Source organism: Mirounga leonina, unplaced genomic scaffold, assembly GCF_011800145.1.
Source record: "Mirounga leonina isolate KUSES-001 unplaced genomic scaffold, KU_Mleo_1.0 Mir_173, whole genome shotgun sequence".
Taxonomy (NCBI): Eukaryota; Metazoa; Chordata; class Mammalia; order Carnivora; family Phocidae; genus Mirounga; species Mirounga leonina.
Window position 1 is genome coordinate 48,306,658 of NW_023270447.1, and position 20,617 is coordinate 48,327,274.

A 20,617-nucleotide genomic window follows, 5' to 3' on the forward strand; every position below is an offset into this window, starting at 1 on the left:
AATATATTTACCAACAGAGGAACCGTTCTCAATTGTTGAGACTGAAGTCAAACCATATATGTAAGATAAATATTTCTACATAGAAAACAGACTTGGAGATTTACAAGCTTGAGGAGCAAGTACTGTTATTTTGAGGTCCTAAACTTTTAAATGATGGCGACACTGAAATCTCTACTTCATACCGGGAGCCAAGAAGGCACAATTGAAAATGCCTATTCTTTTGACAAATTAGAAGCATTCATTGCAGTATCTATTTCTTGTTTACCAAGGATAATGCTGAATGAATCACAGACTGGTAGATGGATGTCCCTTCGGAACACTTTTAATTAGCACTGCCTATTAGGATGAACAGAGTGTTGTTTTCCTGCCATAGATTACCCCCAGCCCCCTCTTAAATGGAATAGAAATCTTATTCTCCACAAGGTAATATTCATCTCTTCCCCAACCAGACAAGCATTGAAAATTAAACAATGGTCCATTAAAAAGCCCAGATAATGTATTTATCATTTCCAGTTTATGTGAGTTTGCAAGGCAAATAGGAGTGGGAGCTATTCGTTATGGGACCTTGGGGAACAATGGGACTCGGGAGGGAGCTGGGAAGCTGGAGGATCTGAGACTTGTAAAAATTCATTAAAAATATGAGGTGCTATTGGAGACAGAGGAAATTAATTACTCTCTGGGACTCAAATGTCACTACTCATTTAAGTGACCTGACAAGGAGGCTGAGAAACCTGTTTTGTGAGGGTTTCTGTAGTGGAGAAGACTGGGAGCTGGGATTCCTCAGCTGTCAATTTTTGCATTTCCTTGGTGACTTATTGACATGTTAACCTGGCTTGTGCCCCAGCCTCCTCTAATGAGTAGAGTTAAATGAGAAATGGGGGCTGGGATGAAGGGGGGGCACTCTCCCCTGTAGTTGGCCAAGTTATTCAGACCAGCTCACCAGGCACATAAGCAGCCTCGGACCTGAGGGAAGCCTGTAATTTACCACAATGGAGAGAAGAGGCTGATCATTTGCAGCTGGACTGAGTTTGGTCTTTTATTATTGCTTTTCCATCCACAAAGCTATTCTCTGAGGTGGAGTGAATTTGGAAAGACAAATTAAGGTTTTCTACCTAAGGAGAACTGGGGAGCAGTAATTTCTGAAAACAGTCATCTTTTCTAGATTGCCTGTCTAACAAATCTCTCTAATGCATTCTGCCTATAGACAGAGGTTGAAAATATATAGATGTGTGATGACTTAAAAGTTTAAAATCAGTAAACACTCAGAATAATGGAGTAAAAGCTTTCTCAGATGTGTGCCTTCCCTAGACTGGGAATTCAAGGTTTTATTCTTGAACTCTGCTACCAACCAGCTGTGAGATGTGGCATAAGCCATCATGCTCCCAGCCTCTGTTGTATTATTTATACAATGGGAACAATGATATCCATCTTCTCTGATTGTTAAGGACCGTGTATCCAAAAGAGCTTTGAAGGGTGGAAATATATGGGTGTGTAGTAGCCATATCACCTATTGGTATGTTTTGTTGTTTAAAAAGTCTTGCTTTTTAAACACAGGGGTTGCTCAGTGATCTATGTTCCTATGTGGGTCAAAGTTGAAGGGCTCTGCAGGATTCTTCTGGCTTGTTCATTTGGGGAGGGTGAATCAACAGGCCAAAGAAGGAAGCACGGCTTTGGGGAGAAACAGTTCATATGGTGTTAAAAAAAAAAAAAAAAAAGTGAAGCATAGCTTTGGAGGGAGTTGGAGGCCTAGATGTTCACCTCTGGGAGCAGTCCTAAGTACCATGTCTCCAATTCAAGAAAGTCCTGTCCCTTTGAAACAAAGACAAATCATGCATTGAAGGTGGTGGAAGAGATGTTTGAAGATTATTCATCTATTCCTAGAAAGAGATGATGAGAAGATAAACGAGGGCAGGGTCAATGGAAACAGAGAAGAACAGAGAACTTTGAGAGACCTTGGAAAGGAAGGAACTCCAGGCTTTCACATAGTTGGGGGCCGTGCACTTTGAAGAGTGACTGAGCTGTAGAGCGTTCCCGAGGTGCTTGTAATGTCGTTAATAGAAATGTGGGAAAATGCAGGGTACAGACCTTCTGCTCAAGGAGCTCAGAGAGGTAAACAATGATCATACAGACCAGACAAAAAGGCCAGAAGAGCAATGCTGGAGTCAGTGCTGAGAGGGAAGATGCCTCAGAGGATGAGCAACACTGTGCTGGGTGAGCAGGGGTTTGAGTCTGGGCATTGCACCAAGCAGCTGCTCCCAGCCACACGAAACCAGAGCCACTCAGCTGCACGTTGCAGATGCTGACTTGAGAGCTGCACACTTGGCCTGTTACATTTCCTCGGCAACCGGAGTTTTGTACCCCAGCATGCACTCAGTGATTTTCCAAGGCTCCTGTGCTATTGTGGTCTCCTGGAAGTAGACTTGAAGGACTGCCTGCCTATTTTCATTAGCCAGGCCTGCAGTGACTCATCCCGAGCATGCAAGAAGGCATCTCCAGGGACACAATTCTGAATAATTGCTAAAACTACTGTCCCCATTCCTTGGTGTTCTTTGGAGCTTTTATGCCACTTAGCTTTTAAAACTGCTTGAAAGCCACCAGTTGACATAACTGAGCTATTGGCTCTCTATTTATTGTGTTAACTACATGTGTCCATTTGAATTCATTTACAGCCATCATGTCATCATAGTGAGATAGTAATAAGACAGGAAATTTTTTTCATACTAGTCTTCTTCCTTTTTATCTTCCTTTGTGAATTCATCTCTTTGGTGCCTCCTGTTTGCCTCCTTGTTTGTTTTATTTTCTCAGATTCTATTTACCCTTCTACTTTTCCTCTTCTGGGTATTAAAGAGGGCACATATTGAATAGAGCACTGGGTGTTATACGCAAATAATGAATCATGGAACACTACATCAAAAACTAATCATGTACTATATGGGGACTAACATAACATAATACAATAAAATTTTTTAAAAAATCACACATCCTTCAACTTAGTTGGACATAGGAGATTCTTGATACTAAGGGGTTCAACTGTAAAAACTTTGAATGCCTTCTTAACCACATGGCAGCTTTCTGTATCTGTATTTTTTATGGTGGTCATGTTGCTTTCCAAACCGAAATGTCTTAGATTGGAATCTCTGCTCCAACAGATAACAGCTGTCTGACATCGAACAAATCCACTTCTTTAAGCTTGAATTTTCACATTAGTAAATTTAAGGTAACAATACTTTTCCTACAAGATCATTATAAGAATTTAATGAGAGAGTGAATGTGAGAGAGTCTGGCACATTATATATTGTCAATGAATGTTAGCGGCTGTTGCTTATAATAATATATCAGGATATATATAAATCCTTGAAATGTAAAAAGCAGAAGTGTTGATCTTTGCAACAAGGAAGGGAGACGCTAGAAAGACACTCTCCCATTCTTGGGCTGGGTTTAGAAAATGGACATCCCTAGTGATGAAGGCATTGAAAGCAGCTAAACGTGTGGGTGCACAGGAAGCCTTCCGTGGCCAGACAGTGACCTGGGTGCCGAACAGTCAGAAGGCCTGTTGGGCTCCCTGAGCTTCTGCTGGGCATCTGGAGAGCATCTAAGTCAACCCTGCCCCAGATACAATATTCCTTCCAGATAGTATGGTGGTTTGTAATATGCCAGTGTGTCTGAATTGAGTTGCCTTACTCAGAATTCAGTTTCCTGTATGTTTCCAGGTAGGGTGGAACACGGAGCAGATTCTTGGGACACTGGAGGATAGAAGGGAAGCCGCAGCCCTCTGCAGTGCACGTGTGGTTGCCGATCTGCTGACTCACCTTGTCGGCACAAAGCTGCATCTGGGCCCGCGACTGCTCTCCCTTTTCCCCAGATCCTCCTCTGGCTTCTCCAACTCCTCATCCAGATGTGTGTTTAGCTACTTGAGAAAAGGCCCTGGCTGCAGCAGCTCATCTACACTGACAAGCTGGGAAGCAGTGAAAGCCAAGGCTCCAGTTAGTTTTCATGGAGTTTCAGCACAAGCTTATGGGTTCCAGGCTGCTCCTGATTATCCCCATTATTTATATCCACCTTTTTTTCCTAACTGCCTGCCCAGTGGACTTCAAGCTCTAGCATCAGACATGATCCAGCAGACATACAGACTGCTTAACCAGTTCCCACAATTGCTTAAGGTCAAATTCCTCTTTAAATAAATAATACATATATATTTATTTTACATATATAATATTATAAATAATATATATCATATATATATTATATATATATATATTATATATATATATTATATATATATATATTATATATATATATATATAGTATTTATTTATCAGAAGAACAGAACCAAGCACTAGAAGATTATATATGGGTTTGGGTATGTGTGTCTATCTACCAGTACTTGTTTCTGCTTCTGTGGTTGATCCCCACCTGATACAGCAGCTCCTAAGCTGCCCTTTCCTGTTCTACCTCCCAGCCACCATTCCTCTTTCTGTGATATGACCCAAAAGAAATTACGTTTGTAAGCCAAAAATGTTGTTTTTCAGCCCAGGGTCTGTCTCACTTTCTCCTTAGGATTTCTGCCCCTCTCAACTTGAAATGCTTGCATAAACTCATTGCTGTGACCTCACCCACTGAAGTTTTTTTTCTCTCTGGTTTCTCACCTTTTGAAGCTTCAGAATCAGACTTTTCATGAAATTAACCCTATAAATATGAATGTACTAGAGAGGCTGTCCTAGCCATTCCATTTCCTCAGACCCAGCTCCTCTTCATCCTCCTCATGCCTTGTGAAGACAAAACCTTGATTCTGAATGTTTACAAGGCACAGTGTGATATAGTGGGAGGGAAGCACAGAATTTAGAATTGAAACACCTGTGCTCGTCTTCTGCCGCCACAGGGGGCTGACGAGTCTGCTTGTTATGTAGTTCTGAGGGCCTCAGTTTCTTCAGCTGTAAAATAGGTCTACTAATACCTGACCTGCCTGTTCTCAGGCCCCCTGTGAGTCCAGTGATTCCTGAGCAGCTCTGGATGTTTGAGGCCCTTTGTTCTTGATATCTGTTTTCCCAGTCTCAGATTAACTCACACATAGGTTAATGAAATGCCAATTATGATCAGATATTGAACCATAAAATTCACAAGACAGCAGCCAATCAGGGCACTCTTATTTTTTAATGAAAATAAATACCTTGAAATAGCTGTAACCTAAATTCTTATACTATTCAGGGTCTACCATGGTAACTTTTTGTCTAAATTGTTTCTTGAAGATTTCGGTTGAAGAAATCCTTTTAAGATGGGTATATAGATCAAAATCACTTATAAAAAATATTACAGAGCCGACCAAAAAGGGCAAAACACTTAAATATGAAAGAATGACTAAAAATTTCTCTTGTTTGAACCAGAGTTTAAAACCAATAAAAATCAAATGCAAAAAGTAGAACAGGACAGAACAACCTATTATCAAGATGACTACAAAAAGGAGCTCAAAGTTATAATGAAGCGAGTTTTAAAAAGTGACACAACCAAGTGATAAAATCAAGAACCTACAAATGAAACTGTTATGAATGCATAACGTAGATATCCATTCAAAGAAAAAGCCTCTCTGTCCTCTCTGGCAGAGGAGGCTTTCCATGTGAGTGGGACAGATGACTCTGGGACCATCCTATTCTTCAGTGCAGCATGGGCAACAAATTATGAGCTCACAAACCTGAACGGTTAGAAAAACCTCTGTAATTGGCAGGTATGTGGCTGCCACAGAAAGACGTGGAGGATGTGTGTGACAGCTGAAAGCCACATTTGTGGCCATCCCTCACCCTGCTCCCCTGCACACATTTATCATTGAACAACAACCAAAGTTGAAGAAGTAGCTGGCTTACCCTCCCCCTCGCTGCATGTGTGCACACGCATGCACAAACACACTCATGCACACACACCCTGCCTTCTCATGAGGATCAAAGGAGTGCTATAACGCCATGACTGGCACATGGTGGGTCCTCAAGCAAGTGTTTGTTGGATGGGTGCGTGTGTTAATGAATTGCCAAGGAACTCAAGGGGAAAGTCTGGGAATATCAGTAGACATTATGACAGCATCCTGGACAAAATGAAATGGAGAAAAAAATGAGCAGGAGAATTACTTTACCAGAGATTTAACATGTTGATGTTCATAACACCTCACCTGCCAAAGGTATCCTATTCAAAATGAATGAAGCAACAGAACAGGATTCAATTGGCACAGCTGGAGAAGGTCTGCCTGCGTGTGAAGAGCTGAATGTTATCTGCAGGCAACGGATGGAGTTGTAACATGAGGATTCTTATTTTTAGTGTTGGGGAGAAAATGAATTTGCACCAGAAGACACCGAGGGTTGATAAGAGATCAGGGGTTGGAGGGAGGGAGTGGATATATAATAAGCACAGACCAAGAGCAAAGAACTAGAATAGAGGGAGGCCTGTGGAAGGGGATCTTGTTATTTCAGAGTGGCACAAGAAAACATAATGAGGCTGCCAGGGCATCTGGTCAACCCCAGGCCCCCACTGCTTGGGACAAGTTATGTCAGAGTAGACCCCTAAGGGTTAGGGAATCAGTTTCCCATGGGTGAAGAAGACCAGCAACAATCCTTTGTGAACATGTCTGCCTCCTTTGGGGAATGGGGAAATTCTTTTTTTTTTTTTTAAGATTTTATTTATTTATTTGAGACAGAGAGAATGAGAGAGACAGAGAGCATATGAGAGGGGGAGGGTCAGAGGGAGAAGCAGGCTCCCTGCCGAGCAGGGAGTCCCATGCGGGACTCGATCCCGGGACTCCAGGATCATGACCTGAGCCGAAGGCAGTCGCTTAACCAACTGAGCCACCCAGGCGCCCCCAATGGGGAAATTCTTTATGAAATCACTTAACATGGTGTGCATACTTGTCTGTTTGCATTCTTTTCTTACTCTTTTTTTTTTTTTTAAGATTTTTTTTATTTATTTGACACACAGAGAGAAAGCACAAGTAGGCAGAGAGGCAGGCAGAGAGAGAGGCAGAAGCAGGCTCTCCACTGAGCAGGGAGCCCGATGCGGGACTCGATCCCGGGACTCCAGGATCATGACCTGAGCCGAAGGCAGTCGCTTAACCAACTGAGCCACCCAGGCGCCCCTTTTCTTACTCTTTATGTTCTATAGTGCCAGGTCCATGGTTTTTTGGATTTTTTATTTTTTCCAAATCTTTATTTCTAACCTCTAACTCTAAGAATTAAAAAAGAAATCATTGAACCCAGACAGGCTGAAATCTGTGATCTGCCCACTATTTCCCTAACCTTCAGAGCCTACAATTGAGTAGATGCTCCCTAAAGATTTCTTGGAGAGAAGGAGGGGTGATAGATAGTGATAATAAGGTAGAGAAGAAAATTTGGGTACAAACAGACTTTCACAAGATCTCTTCTGAACAGATGGTAGACAAATGGGCCTCACACATGTATTCTTCAGAGATCATCCAGGATGGACTGAACCACACAGAGAGGGAACTGGGAGAGAGTTACACCACTCAACTTTGGGATACATCCCCAGGGAAGCCAGTGTAAGAATGTCAGAATGTCGGGAGAGGGAATGAGACCAAGTCTTAGGTAAAGCAGAAAACTGCTGGCTGGCTCTTCTGCAGTGAACTCACCCTTCCCCATCTACCCCGCCTCTCCCCTCAGGCCTCGTGTTGCTAGTTTTACCCCTGTAGCAACCTTAGAAGAAATTCTTTTCATGTCTAGGGATGAGAAAATTAAAACTCACATTCATAGTTTAGTGAAACTCACTAATGCCAGGAATGAGTTTGAATGCAAGTCATCAGGATTAATCTACCTAGGCACCAAATATTGTGAGAGTGTCTAAATTTGCTGCAAAATGATTCTCTTAAAGGAAATTTCTATAGGAATTTTATTTGACAGCCAATTTTGTTGAGGCCAAGCATGTATCTTCCTGTGAACATTACCAGGGGAAATAAAAAGACCATCCAGAGCTTGTGTGCCCCTAGATTTTCACCTTTCTGTGTTTAACACTCAGTTTTAATGTTCCTGAAATGCTGGTGTCTTTATTTATCAGCATCTCTTAACTGGAGACACTAGTTCTGGGTGTCCCATTGAAGGTAATGCTTCCAGATGGCTTACAGATTAGGTTCAATAAAATGTAGTCATTCTTCTCTTTTAGTGAGTTCTTGGTGCTGAACCAATTTGACTTACCTAACATCCTGTTTGAGTTGTTAAATCCTAAACATGGATTGATTGGAACAGGGGAATAGGCTCTCGGGTTAATGCATTGAGCTTTTTGAAGTGGATAAAAGAACCACTTTGGAACTAAAAACCTGACTTAATGTTCACTTTGACACTTGTCTGTGTGGACTTGGTTTCCTCTGTCTCTTTCCTCTCTTGCTCATGCAGCCACAATCCCCTCACCTGTAAAAATGGAAGTTAGAGGTGATTGTGACAAGCAAGTGGTAATATACAGGTGAAAATATTTGGTAAAGTATAAATAGTTATAGAAATATAAGTTGGTGTTACACAGTCAAATAAAAAAAAAACATGAATAAGAGGGCATTACATTCCTGGAAACATACTCCTTCATTTAGAAATTTTAAGAAAAAAAAAGTGGCATCAGGACATTCTAGGGCTAGAAGGGATCTCAGAGATTATCTACTGCCATTTCCTTTTTGACAGATGAAGAACTTGAGTCTCCAAGCGAGGTAGTAACTTGTGTTAAATCACGTAGCAAATGCTACGCAGAGCTGAGCCTGAACCTCATGTGACTTGCTTCTCCATTCTTCTCCTTTTGCCGACGAGCCTCTACTCCTTCCCTCTCATGCTTCTGCAGACCTACGTGGCCCTTGATGGAACTACTCAAACCAAGTACGTCAGACCTCACATGCCAGGGAGAAAGCCCATGCCCTCCATGCCTGTCTTTTCCAGTGTATTTATGGGGACTTTCTTCTAGCTGCAATTAGAAGAATGAATGTTGTAGGCTTTGGAAAGATGGCCTATCAAGTGTGATTTCTGCTGGACTTTGTAGAGTTCATCCTTTCAGCACTGAAGGGAATGTTGAAAGTACAGCTCGATTCTGTCTCTGAAATATACTGAAACATTTCCTTCCCTCTCCAATGCATTATACTATAAGCTCCCTGAGGGCAGGGACCTGTCTCCCCTTTTGCAGTACATCCCCAGTGCCTAGCACAATGGGTGGCTCATAGCAGATGCTGAGAAGGTATTCGTTCAATGAAAGCATGACTCTCAGCTGCCATTGCCTTTGCTCAAGGTCACATTGTTTTATGAGTATCATAAGTGCTTAGCCTTTAGTCTCACTCCTTCCAAACCCTCTTTTGCATCACTCTCTGAGTAACCTGCTAACTACAGAGATAAAAAGGGCACTCCTCTGCTGAAAACTTGTCAGTGGCTCTCCTTTGCCAAGTGGAATTGGAAAAGTGCCTTAATGGAGACTTTAAAGGTCTTCATAATCTGGCCCTGTCCTAACTTCTCAAATTTATCTGTAGAATCTCCTCTCTCTGCCATTCCCACCTTTCAGCAGACACACGGGCGCACGCATGCATGCACGGGCCTGTAATTATTTTCTTCTACCTGGAATGTCCTATCCTGCCTTTACCATATGGTGGACTCCTACCTATCAGACCCCTTCCAGAAGCCCATTCCCTACCTGCTTTGGTGTCTTCCTCAGGGACTAGGCAGATTCCTCCAGAGGAGGAGCTGTATCTTTAATCCCTGTGGATCAGAAAATGGGAGACAGTCCTGAACTGTTGCCCCCACCCTTCGGCACTGCAGATTATGGAGATGAGGTCAAAACTAAGCTGAGTTGTAACAAGAGCAGTATTTGTGCCAGACCGAAACGGAGAGCACCAAGAAAGGAATGGTTTGTGTGCCAGAGTCTGGAGCAGAGTGTGGCTGGCTCACCCTCTCAGAGGATGCGCTTTCTCAGCAGGTCCCAGCCACGTCTCTGACACTTCTCACCCAGGACTGCGGAAAACCTGTCCTGCATACAAAGAAAATTATACAAACACTGAGTTTGATCTCCTCATTTAACTCTAATAAAGTTATCACACATGATAGATTGTTTTTATTAATGAAAAGTAACCAAAATGTCATGCTTTTGTAAGCAACTTTTTGATTGTTTATATATTCATTAATTTTAATTTTAAAACTAATCTAAACATATTACATGATGTTGAGAAGTAAGAGAAAAGAACAAACAAAAAATAACCATGATCCATCATTTGGGTGTGTTTCTCCCAGTCTTTATGTAGATGTATTTTATATGACTGTTATCAGATTATACATATAAATATAAAGTCTGGTTTGTTTGTTTCACTAATATCATAAGCATTTCTTACGGTGCAAGATACTGTTCATATCAATCACTTTAAATAACTGAGTATTATTCCATCGAGTAAATGGACTACTATTGGGTGGATCCACTGTAATTCATTTAGTCATTTCCACATTGCTGAAGGTCGATTTCCTTGCAATATTTCACTTTTGTTGGTAATACATGAAAATTCCTTCATACACAAAAATTTCCCCCCTTTGGGGTTATTTCCTTAAATGAATCTGACCCCCATTACTAATTTGCAAACACTTCCCCTGTTAAAACCATTCAGTAGCCCCTCCCATCCTCCTCCCTCCAAGGTGAAATTTAACCCCTTGTTCCATAAGAAAGAATTTGAAGACAGAGGGATTTGAAGTCCCAGCATCCTATGTTGATCACCCCTGCATCTCCTGGTATCCCCAAACTCCTGATCTGCCTGTTGTTCTAACACACATCAACCTGCCCTTTCCTCTCTGTGCTGGTGCTCAGGCTGGCCCTGCAACCTCACTATACCAACGCTTTGCCTCAAACTCATACCAGATGGCACCTCCTCTAAGAAGCCTTTGCTGGCTCCAGGGAGGCAGTTTAGGCCCCCCTCCCCAGAGATTCCAAGATTCCCTGCGCATATCTCTGTCATCACCCTTATCACACTGTGTTGAAAATGCATGACTCACTGAAGCTGGGTGAATCTTTTTCATTGTTTCCCCAGTTACTAGCATAGTACTCAACACACAGTTAAATGTAGAATAACTGATAAGCAAACCTATCAATAGATTTGGCAACTGGGACATCCCTGTTATTTATGGAAAGAGTAAAATACTCAATTTGCAAAGGACTGACAGAGAGTAGATGTCTCCTCTTATCCCATTTTTTAAAAAAGATTGATTGATTGATTGATTGATTGATTTGAGAGAGAGAATGCGCACAGAGGGAGAGGGAGAAGCAGACTCCCCACTGAGCAGGGAGCCTAATGCAGGACTTGATCCCAGGACCCTGAGATCATGACCTGAGCCAAAGGCAGACACTTAACTGACTGAGCCACCCAAGTGCCCCCTCTTATCCCGTTTTATAGTGGCATGATATGTTACTAGTAAAGTACAGAGGAGAAAGACTATAAGTGGGATTGCTGTAAAGACACTGAATACTGAAAGATACCAAACCCCAACTCACTTATGCATATCCTTATAAATATTTAACATTTTATTATTTAGAAATTTTATCATGCTATCTCATGGCTTCAAATGCCATCCATATGCTAATGTTTTCCACATTTCTATCTCTAACCCTCTCACTCTCCTGAACTTAGAACTCATGATTCCATCTGCACCCCCAAATATTTCCACTGGATGTTGGCTAGGCAACTCCAACTTCAAGAATAATCAAACTCTTGTTATCCACCCCAGCTACTCCTTCCACAGCCTTCCCCATCTTAGTGCATACAACTCTGGTCTTCCAGATGCTCAGCCAAAAACCCTGGAGTCACCATTGACACGACACCCCCCCCCTTCTTTCCTACTCCATATCCCATCCACAAGCACGCTGAGCTGGCTCAACCTTCAACCTCCATTCAGAATTGAGCCCCTTCTCACCATTCTCTACTGCTACCACCCTGATCTGAGCAGCTACCATCATTTTCCTGGATTATTTTAATAACCTCCTACCTCATTTCTTCTGAGCTTCCAACCTTGCCCTCATATTTAACACACCCAAGCAAAAGTGTCCTTTCAAGCATCCCATCCTTACTTAAAGCCTTCTAATGGCTGCCCTTCTGGAAGTCTTTGCATGGTTTTTAATTTCCTGGGGCTGCCATAACAAAATACCTCAGACTGGGTGGCTTAAACAACAGACATTTATTTTCTTGAAGTTCTAGAGGTTAGAAGATCCAAGATCAAGGTGCTGGCTACTTTGGTTTCTGGTGGGAGCTCTCTTCCTGGCTTGTGGATGGCTGCCTTCTCTCTATGTCCTCACATGGCACTTCCTCTCTCTACACACAGATAGCTCTTCTTATAAGGACACCATTAATTTGCTTTGAGATTTAATTTGAGAACAAAACGGAAGCTCTGGGCACAAGTCCATCACTGAGGACTGAGAACGTCATGGGACAGTTTAGAAAGGTGCGTGGACCTCTGTCATACCCTGTCTGCTGTGCCCTCACCTCCGGGGCAGACGATCTCTGCGCGAGGAGGCTGAAGACATCACCAACAGAAAACATCTCCACCAGGGAGGGTGTTTGCTGTGTCTGAATCGGGCAGCTGAATGGGATGTGTCCCCATTCCGCCTGGGCTGAACTCTTATTCTAAATACCTAATTTCTGCAAAAGACCAATGAGCAGAAAATGCAAGCATAGAAATATATGAAATAAAAACACCCAATAAAGTTGTGAATATTGGATTAGGGCTCAACCCTTATGACCTCATTTAACCTTAATTACCTCCAGAAAGGCCCTATCTCCTAATATCATCACATTGAGCATTGGGGCTTTCATGTATGAATTTGAGGGGACACAACTGAGTACATACCACATGGCCTATAAATTCCCAAGTGATCCAGGGTATGCTCACTCCACCTCCCTCAGCTGCTCCAGCCAAACTGGGCTCCTTACAGCATCTTGAACACCCCTGACATGCTCCTATCCCAGGGATATTAGACTGTCCCCACACCTGGACTCTCCTCCAAACACCTGCCTGGCTCCCCCTTTGTGTCCTTCACGTCTCTGTTCAAGTGAAGCCGCTTATTGACTATTTCTTCCTTGACCATTTCTACAAAATAGCACAGCTGCTCCACCTCAGCCCCATCCTCTTCACCTGGCCTTACTTCTCCCTAAATCCTTTCCATTACCTGATTTCATGTATTTGTTTGTGTACTCATCTTTCCCTCCTCCACTCTAGCGGCAGAAATAAAAGCTCCATGAGGGCAGGGATTCTATCCTTGTTTGTTTCCAAGTGTATTACTGGCACTCAGAATAATCTGGACACATAAAAGATGCACAATAAATACTTGTTGAATGAGTGAATGGATGAATAGAAATTTTGTTCACATTCATTATCTTCTTTCGGCCTCAAACAAAACCTGGAAGAGGATGGGGGAGATAGTTGTTCTCTTTTCACAGATGAAGAAAACTAGTATTCATCAGAGTTAGATTTCATATATGTAGTGATAATTTCATTTGCCAAGTGCTTAATATTGCCAAGGGATATGCATACTATCATACTTGCTTTCATTTCATCCTTGGACTAATCCTAAAAGATTACATAATATTATCCCTATTTTAATACAACTACGCCTTAGAAAGTTTCAATAACTTGCCCAAGGGAACCACCACTAGGTGACTGCCAAGATATGAACCCTAATCTGACTTCAAAGAGCTTGTTTTTATCTCTTATTATAGTTCATATCCTTTTAGCACAAGACCATGTACCAGATACTATGTTAACTGTGATGTATGGACCACTATTATCTTCACTTTACAGATGAGATAACCAAAGCTCTTGTTAACTTGTCCAGGGTCACACCCCATTGACCTAAAAGTCTGACTGTCAACAGTAAGCCATCTCCCTCAAAGAGCTGGTGTTGGGCTGGGCACTCCTTACTTTCCCTTTCTCTGCCTTTATGAACAAACTGCCTCAATTAGCCCCAGGTCCAGGATTCCCTAACCGTGACACACCTTAAGTTTATATTTGCAATTCTGATCTCGGTAGACCTTGGTGAAACAGAAAGCTTTGACTGATAAAGCAAATTAATATGTTGATTAAGAATATTGACAAATGTTATATGGCCTAATCGTTTTTAAAAGAAAGCATCATCTTAGGGAGCCTGGGTGGCTCAGTCAGTTAAGCATCTGACTCTTGATTTTGGCTCAGGCCATGATCTCAGGGTCATGGGATTGAGCCACATGTCGGGCTCTGTGCTCAGCGAGGAGTCTGCTTGGAATTCTTTCTCCCTCTCCCTCTGCCCAGATGAGGTCTGCTGCTCTGTACCCATTCTCTTTCTTCTTAGATACCTGGTAAAATATATGTGTGATTCACGCAACCTCTCTCGCTGCCCTAATGGTACAGCTTAGGTCAATAGTGGAGAAGGATAATTGAATCTATTTTTCAGACTTTCATCGGTAAACTCTATTCTGGGCACATATTATTTGAATTGTGAGAATCAGACATTTCTTTAAAGTGGAGTGTTGGGCTGCACTAGAAAGATTATTAAAAGACATCAAGTGCCAGCCTTAGAAATATATAGGGCACCTAGATTCCTCACTCTGTCCCTCGCCCCACAGCACAAAGCCTATTCAAACCCCTTTCCAGGATCGGGCTTCTTCCCTCAGCCCATCCTATGTAGCCTGCCCTTGCCGCACACTGGCTTTCTGGTACTGGGCCAGTGGTTCTCTAGGTGTGGTCCCAGGACCCGTGGCATCAGCATGACCTGGGACCTGGGATCACTTATTAGAAATGCAAATTCTCAGGCTCTGCCCCAGACCCACATAAGCAGAAACTCTGGGGATGGCGCCCAGCACCGCACCTGTTTTTACAGGCCCTCCAGATGATTCTGATGCAGGCTCAGGTTGGACAGCCCCTGTATTAGGAAAGTGTCACTTCTCCACCCCACCCCATCCTTAGGCTGGCCCATGCCTCACAAGGACACATCTGCTCAAGATCTTGCTCCCTGGCTGCAACCACAACAGAAGAGATAAAGAGTTTGACTGGGGGACTCAGTTCCTGGCATGCATGGTTCACAGTTTTGAGCCTGGTTTAGGGAACAGTATTTCTAACCACAAAACATACAGATAGGGCACCTTTACTGAGTCATTGCTGTCTGCTTTAGGAAAAACTTATGACTAACCTTTCCTATTTTGATCATATCTGTACTCTGGTAAAAGACCATAATAAGAAGCATTGTTTAATCAAACATATTTTATTTGCTTAAAACTACAACTCCTGTTGAAAAATAGCAATCCCCTAGGTTCTACACACGCACTGCTCTGAGACCCATCATTTTAGCTTCTTCTGCTGCTGTTTAACTCCATATTTCTAAATAGCACACATCTGTTGCTGTCAATTTCAGGCATTACCTCTTGGCTTCCTCTTACTATAATTAAGAATTCATTTTCCTTTCTATCACCCCCCTCATCCAGTTTTCCTCTCCACTGTTTCAGCTCTGCCTCCACCTTCCTCTGCCTTTCCCTTCCAGGTGCTGACTCCCCTGGCTGAATTAGTGAGTATTGTTGGCATTCAAGCCTCCTACCCATCCCACCCTAGACAGTCGGGTCTTAACTTCCTCCACTCTGCTAAGTACCCACCACCCGTCCTTTTGCTTCCAGGCTCCTAGAGTACTCGGAAATCTCTTCTCTGCTGTGCTAATCCCATGTTAACCTACAAGTCCCTCATGCTAAACTCACACCAAGTTATGCACAAACACCATTAAGAGAAGATTTACTTTTCTGGCTTTTTTTTTTTTTTAATAACAGCTTATTTTTAGTAACTTATCTGCTAATAATTTGTACCAGAATAGTATTCCTTTTTATATTTTTATAAATTAATATTTTCAACTGATGTTTTGTATTATAGTTATAAAATTCTGTTTTTAAAATGCCAGTTAAATGCTATAATTTTTAAAACTCATTTTACCACTCTCTCACTTGGGATATGCTGAGTTCTTAGGTTTAAGATGATAATACTAATAATCACTTTGCTTGAGAGGCATATAGCATCCTGAACTCCTACCACATAGCAGGGATGATTCTAAACCCTTGACATATATTAATCACATAATTCTTTTTACCGTTGTGTTAGTTCAATGTGCCCTGTTGTTAACACCATTGTACAGATGAGAAAATTGAGTCACACGAGGTTAAATAATTTGCGCTGAGTTCTACAGCTATGCAGTCCTACATTTAACCACCTCTTACAACAATTCCTGGTGTGTAATGTGGAGCCCTCAGAGATGACCTAATATTTCTTTTTTTTTTTTTTTTTCTTTTTTTTATTTGCGAGAGAGAGAATAAGAGACAGAGAGCACGAGAGGGAGGAGGGTCAGAGGGAGAAGCAGACTCCCCGCTGAGCAGGGAGCCCGATGCGGGACTCGATCCCGGGACTCCAGGATCATGACCTGAGCCGAAGGCAGTCGCTTAACCGACTGAGCCACCCAGGCGCCCGAGGTGACCTAATATTTCATCCTTACAGCAGATCTGTAATTTAGGTAGAGTAGGTGCCTGGCCCCCCTATTTCCCATGTACTTCCAGACCATCATCTCCTATCCCTGCAGGTTGTCCCCTTAGAAGCCCATCATGGAATATTTGTCATACCTGACATCACATTGTCCCACTTCCCTGATCAATAAGTCTGACAGCTCTCCTGATGCCACTGTCTGAGTACGGTCTACCTGAAGGCCCTATATCCTGCTAACATTAAGCAGGGAAGGTACCAGTCTTGAGTGAGAGAAAAGTCAGACCCCTTTTCTTCTGCTGATTTAGGCTGTTGACCGCTCCCTCCTTTGAGTCCCAGTACATTTCCCTGCCTAATGTCCTATTAATTTCAGAATGGCTAACTCCATTTTAGTGATTACAATGCTGCAGCAAGATAATAATTCTGTTATTTCAGTATTTATTTTACATACTATTAATATTTTATTTTGAAACTGCACAGAATTTATAAAATAAAAAGCTCAAAGAAACTAAATTATTTAATATACTTTAAATACAAAAACATAAATTTGTTACAAACATTGGGGAAAATGTAAATTTACAAAAGATAAACTTTCTAGCTATAATATAAATTATTGGCAAATAAAAATTCATTAAGATAAATATTCAAAATATAAAAAGCATATAACTCGGGAAAACCTAATCAGTTACAGAAGTTGAAAATGAAAATATTGTTTGCTCTTTTTAAATATATGCTAGTTAAAAAATAAAGTGGGTCAATGACATCCCTGGGTTGAAAACATATTTTGGTGCAAGCTTTTCTTGCTGAAGACGCTCTTGTGATTTTCTGACTAGTCAGAAGAATGGTGAAGGGGATACTTAGGGCCTAACCCTAACTATTTTAATCCAGGTTTCATCTTCAAATAATTCTCTCTCTCATGTGATATTTACAGAGGAATTCTTGTTTGAACAACTCCTTCCCCCTGCCCACCCCAAAAAAGACTATGTTTTGTGTCAATAAGGAGCTACATGGCCCACCCCAGCCCCACCCCTGCCAAAGCAAACAGTTGACTTGTCTTCCTCTTCTCCATTTTCATCGTACATATTTGGTAAATCTGATGCAGGAGGACCTGTGCTCATTTCCATACCATCACATTCATATTCTACTTTTCAGAAATTCTTTTCTTTGAAGTGCAATAATAATTATTCCTTCAATAGGAGCCTTGCAAGACCAAATGTAGTTGCTTATTGCTATTCACACAGGCCTGGAGCTGTCTAGACTTGTCTTTTCGCACAATTTGAATAATTGAACCATTGATCTTGCTCTCTAGATATTAATAAATCAAATTCCAGATTTTTTTAAAATTAAAATAGCACACCAACCAATACATGGGATATTTCTGTACTTAAAAAGAGCACAGTGTACCACTGTCATACCACAATTTGGTATTCACTGCTTGCTCCTTTACATGGAGTACCTAGCATGCTTGGAGGCTAGGGCTCCTTTGTCCAAATGGGGAAAATGGGGCTCAAGTAAGTGAAGTATTACGCTGAGGTCAGACAGCAAGTGCCAGCACTGACATTTGAACCCTGTTGTTTGGACTCCAAAGTCAGAGTACCCTCTGCTGTCTCTGTTCAGTAAGCTACCCAGTCACTTTTATATAAATAGACTCCATATTATCTGCCCTTTGGGTGAAACAATTGACCTGCATTTTTTCCCAGCAGAAACACTTAGCTCTAAGAGGCATTTTTCTGAGGTGAGCATTGTTGAACACCAGAATGGGCTCTTGTGGCAGGTGATAAAATTTCCTCTTCCGTCATTTTCAAAAATAATCAAGATGAGGAGTTTTGAAATTTACACAAGTTCCAGATGACTCTCTTGAGGTCTTCCCACTCTATGATTGTGCAGGTCTATGAAAATTAAGATAGTTTAAATCTGGACTCAGTTCTTCTGATACCTGATCCTTTAGCTGTTTGTTACCTTACAAATGAAACATCTGGATGACAGAAGTGAGTGACTTTCTCCCTCTTGTTTTTGAGCTTCGTGTAACCCCAGACTTTGCTCTCTGTTGTGCCATTATCAAAGCATCCAGGTGGAAGGGATATCTCGAGAAATTGGAAATAATCTTGGTTGTCTTTCTTCTATTTGCTCCTTTCATCTCTTCTCTGTTTAATAAGCACAAAGTAAACACAGAACTGATTTTTTTTTTATTCTGAAATGTTATGAGCATTAAGCTCTGAGTATTATCATGGGAATGCATTTCATTTGAACTCCAAGGAGGCTTAATGTAAATTTTTAAAGGAAAACCTCAACATTAGTAATGCTGTGATAATTTCTCTTTGCAACGGTGGATCTAGAAGGCCTCCTTCTGGCAGGTCAGATGTTTCCAAATCATTTGTGGGTTTTGGGGTCCTTGAGGTCTCTGTAGAGCGCCATCCTGACTACCTCAGCAGCATTTCGGAAGATTTGAGACTGTTTGGTGGTGGCATTTCTATCATCAGTCAGTCACCCACTGGGTACCAGATCCTGTAGTGGGCTCTCTACCTGGCTTCTTTATTTAACTCAGACACTTCTACCAACTAGTTCATATTATTCCGCTTTACTATGAAGGCAACTGTAATTCAGAGCATTTGAATGCCTTGCCCATAAGTGACAGGACTGGAATTTGAATCGAGGCTGCCTGGTTCCTGCACTCAGGCACTTCCCACTTCGGTCCTGCTTCTCAGGTCTGTATGCCTGGGTTCTGGATCTGGGCTTAAAGTCGGTCAAACCATTCCTTTCACTTGATAGCCTCCCAGCCTTCTGCTCACTCGCCTTGAAGATACTCAGCTGGTTTCTTTGGAGAAACCCAACACATTCCATCCTTCACCGCTGAATCATCTTATAAGCCTGCTCTGCCCGCTGCACCTACCCACTTCTGGGTGATGGGGATATAAAGAAGAGAGCCTCCCAGGTGAAAAGTTCCTAGTCTAAGCATCAGGAGAGCAGATGAGTACGGCCCGGAGAAAAGATCATTATAACACGGTACAGCGCGTGGCATAAAGAGGAATAAGCAGTGTGATAGGAGAATCACTACAGTTCACTTTACCTGGGAAAATCTGGAAAGGCTTTCCAGAGGGCATGATATTGGAGCCAGGTTTTAAAGATGTTTGGGATGGGCTGAATTGTGTTCCCCCAAAATTCGTATGTTGAAGCCTGACTCCCAATGAGACTACTTAGAGATAGGACTTCTAAAAATGTAATCAAGGTTAAATGAGGTTCATGGGTGGGCCCTAACCCAATCTTACTGGTGTCCTTATAAGAAGAGGAAACTCAGACACCCAGAGACACCAGGCATGTATCATACAGAGAAGACATCATGTGAGGACACAGCATGAGGGCCGCCATACGCAAACCGAGGAGAGAGGCCTCAGGAAAAACCAAGCCCGTAGACACCTTGACCTCAGACTCCCAGCCTCCAGAGCTGTGAGAAAGAAATTTCTGTTATGTAACCCACCCAGTCTGTGGTATTTTGTTATGGCGGCCCCCGCAAATGAATACCTTGCTCCAAACTCTTCCTCCTTTTCCTTCTTAATTGAGTGGTGTTAGTTCCTATGTTATTCCACTAATACCTGTCACACCTCCCGTTCTCTCCCCTCCCTACCTCTGTTGTGCTTGGAGGACCCAGGCATGTTTCTGTAGTTAATGATAGGTAGGTGGGTTTTTCCTGTGAACACTCCAGCCAGTGGTCATGTGAAATCCACAACGGTTTACAAATACTGATACTGACAGGGCACAAAGAGCTCCTGGCCATTTATAAGAAATGTATGTGTTTCTGGTGTATTTTATGTAATCTTTTCTAAAAATAAGCTCAGAATTTCTACAACATGCAACAGTAAATGTGTCACTTTTGTGTCGTGCAATATGGAGCAGAGAGCTACTCATAAGAATTATATGTATTTCTGAAGATTTAATCACTTACATAATTTTTATGCATTTTTATACATTTATGTTTCTATTCAAAGGTTTAAATATTTGTAAGAACTATAAGAACCCTGTGAAACCAGGAAAATGTTATGGATACATGTAAGAAGAGATCAAATAGACTGGTAATCACATCAGTGTGCATTCCGTTTTGGAATAGCACTGGGCATATACTAGGCACGCTACCTCTGTGAGATGTAACTATTGCTTCG

The 20,617-nt window shown here is 42.0% G+C and overlaps 1 protein-coding gene across 1 annotated transcript in view; it reads left to right on the top strand.

Annotated features, from left to right (window-relative positions):
• DAB1 (DAB adaptor protein 1) overlaps positions 1 to 20,617 on the top strand; it is a 581,991-nt gene that overhangs the window by 421 nt on the left and 560,953 nt on the right. The window lies entirely within an intron of this gene.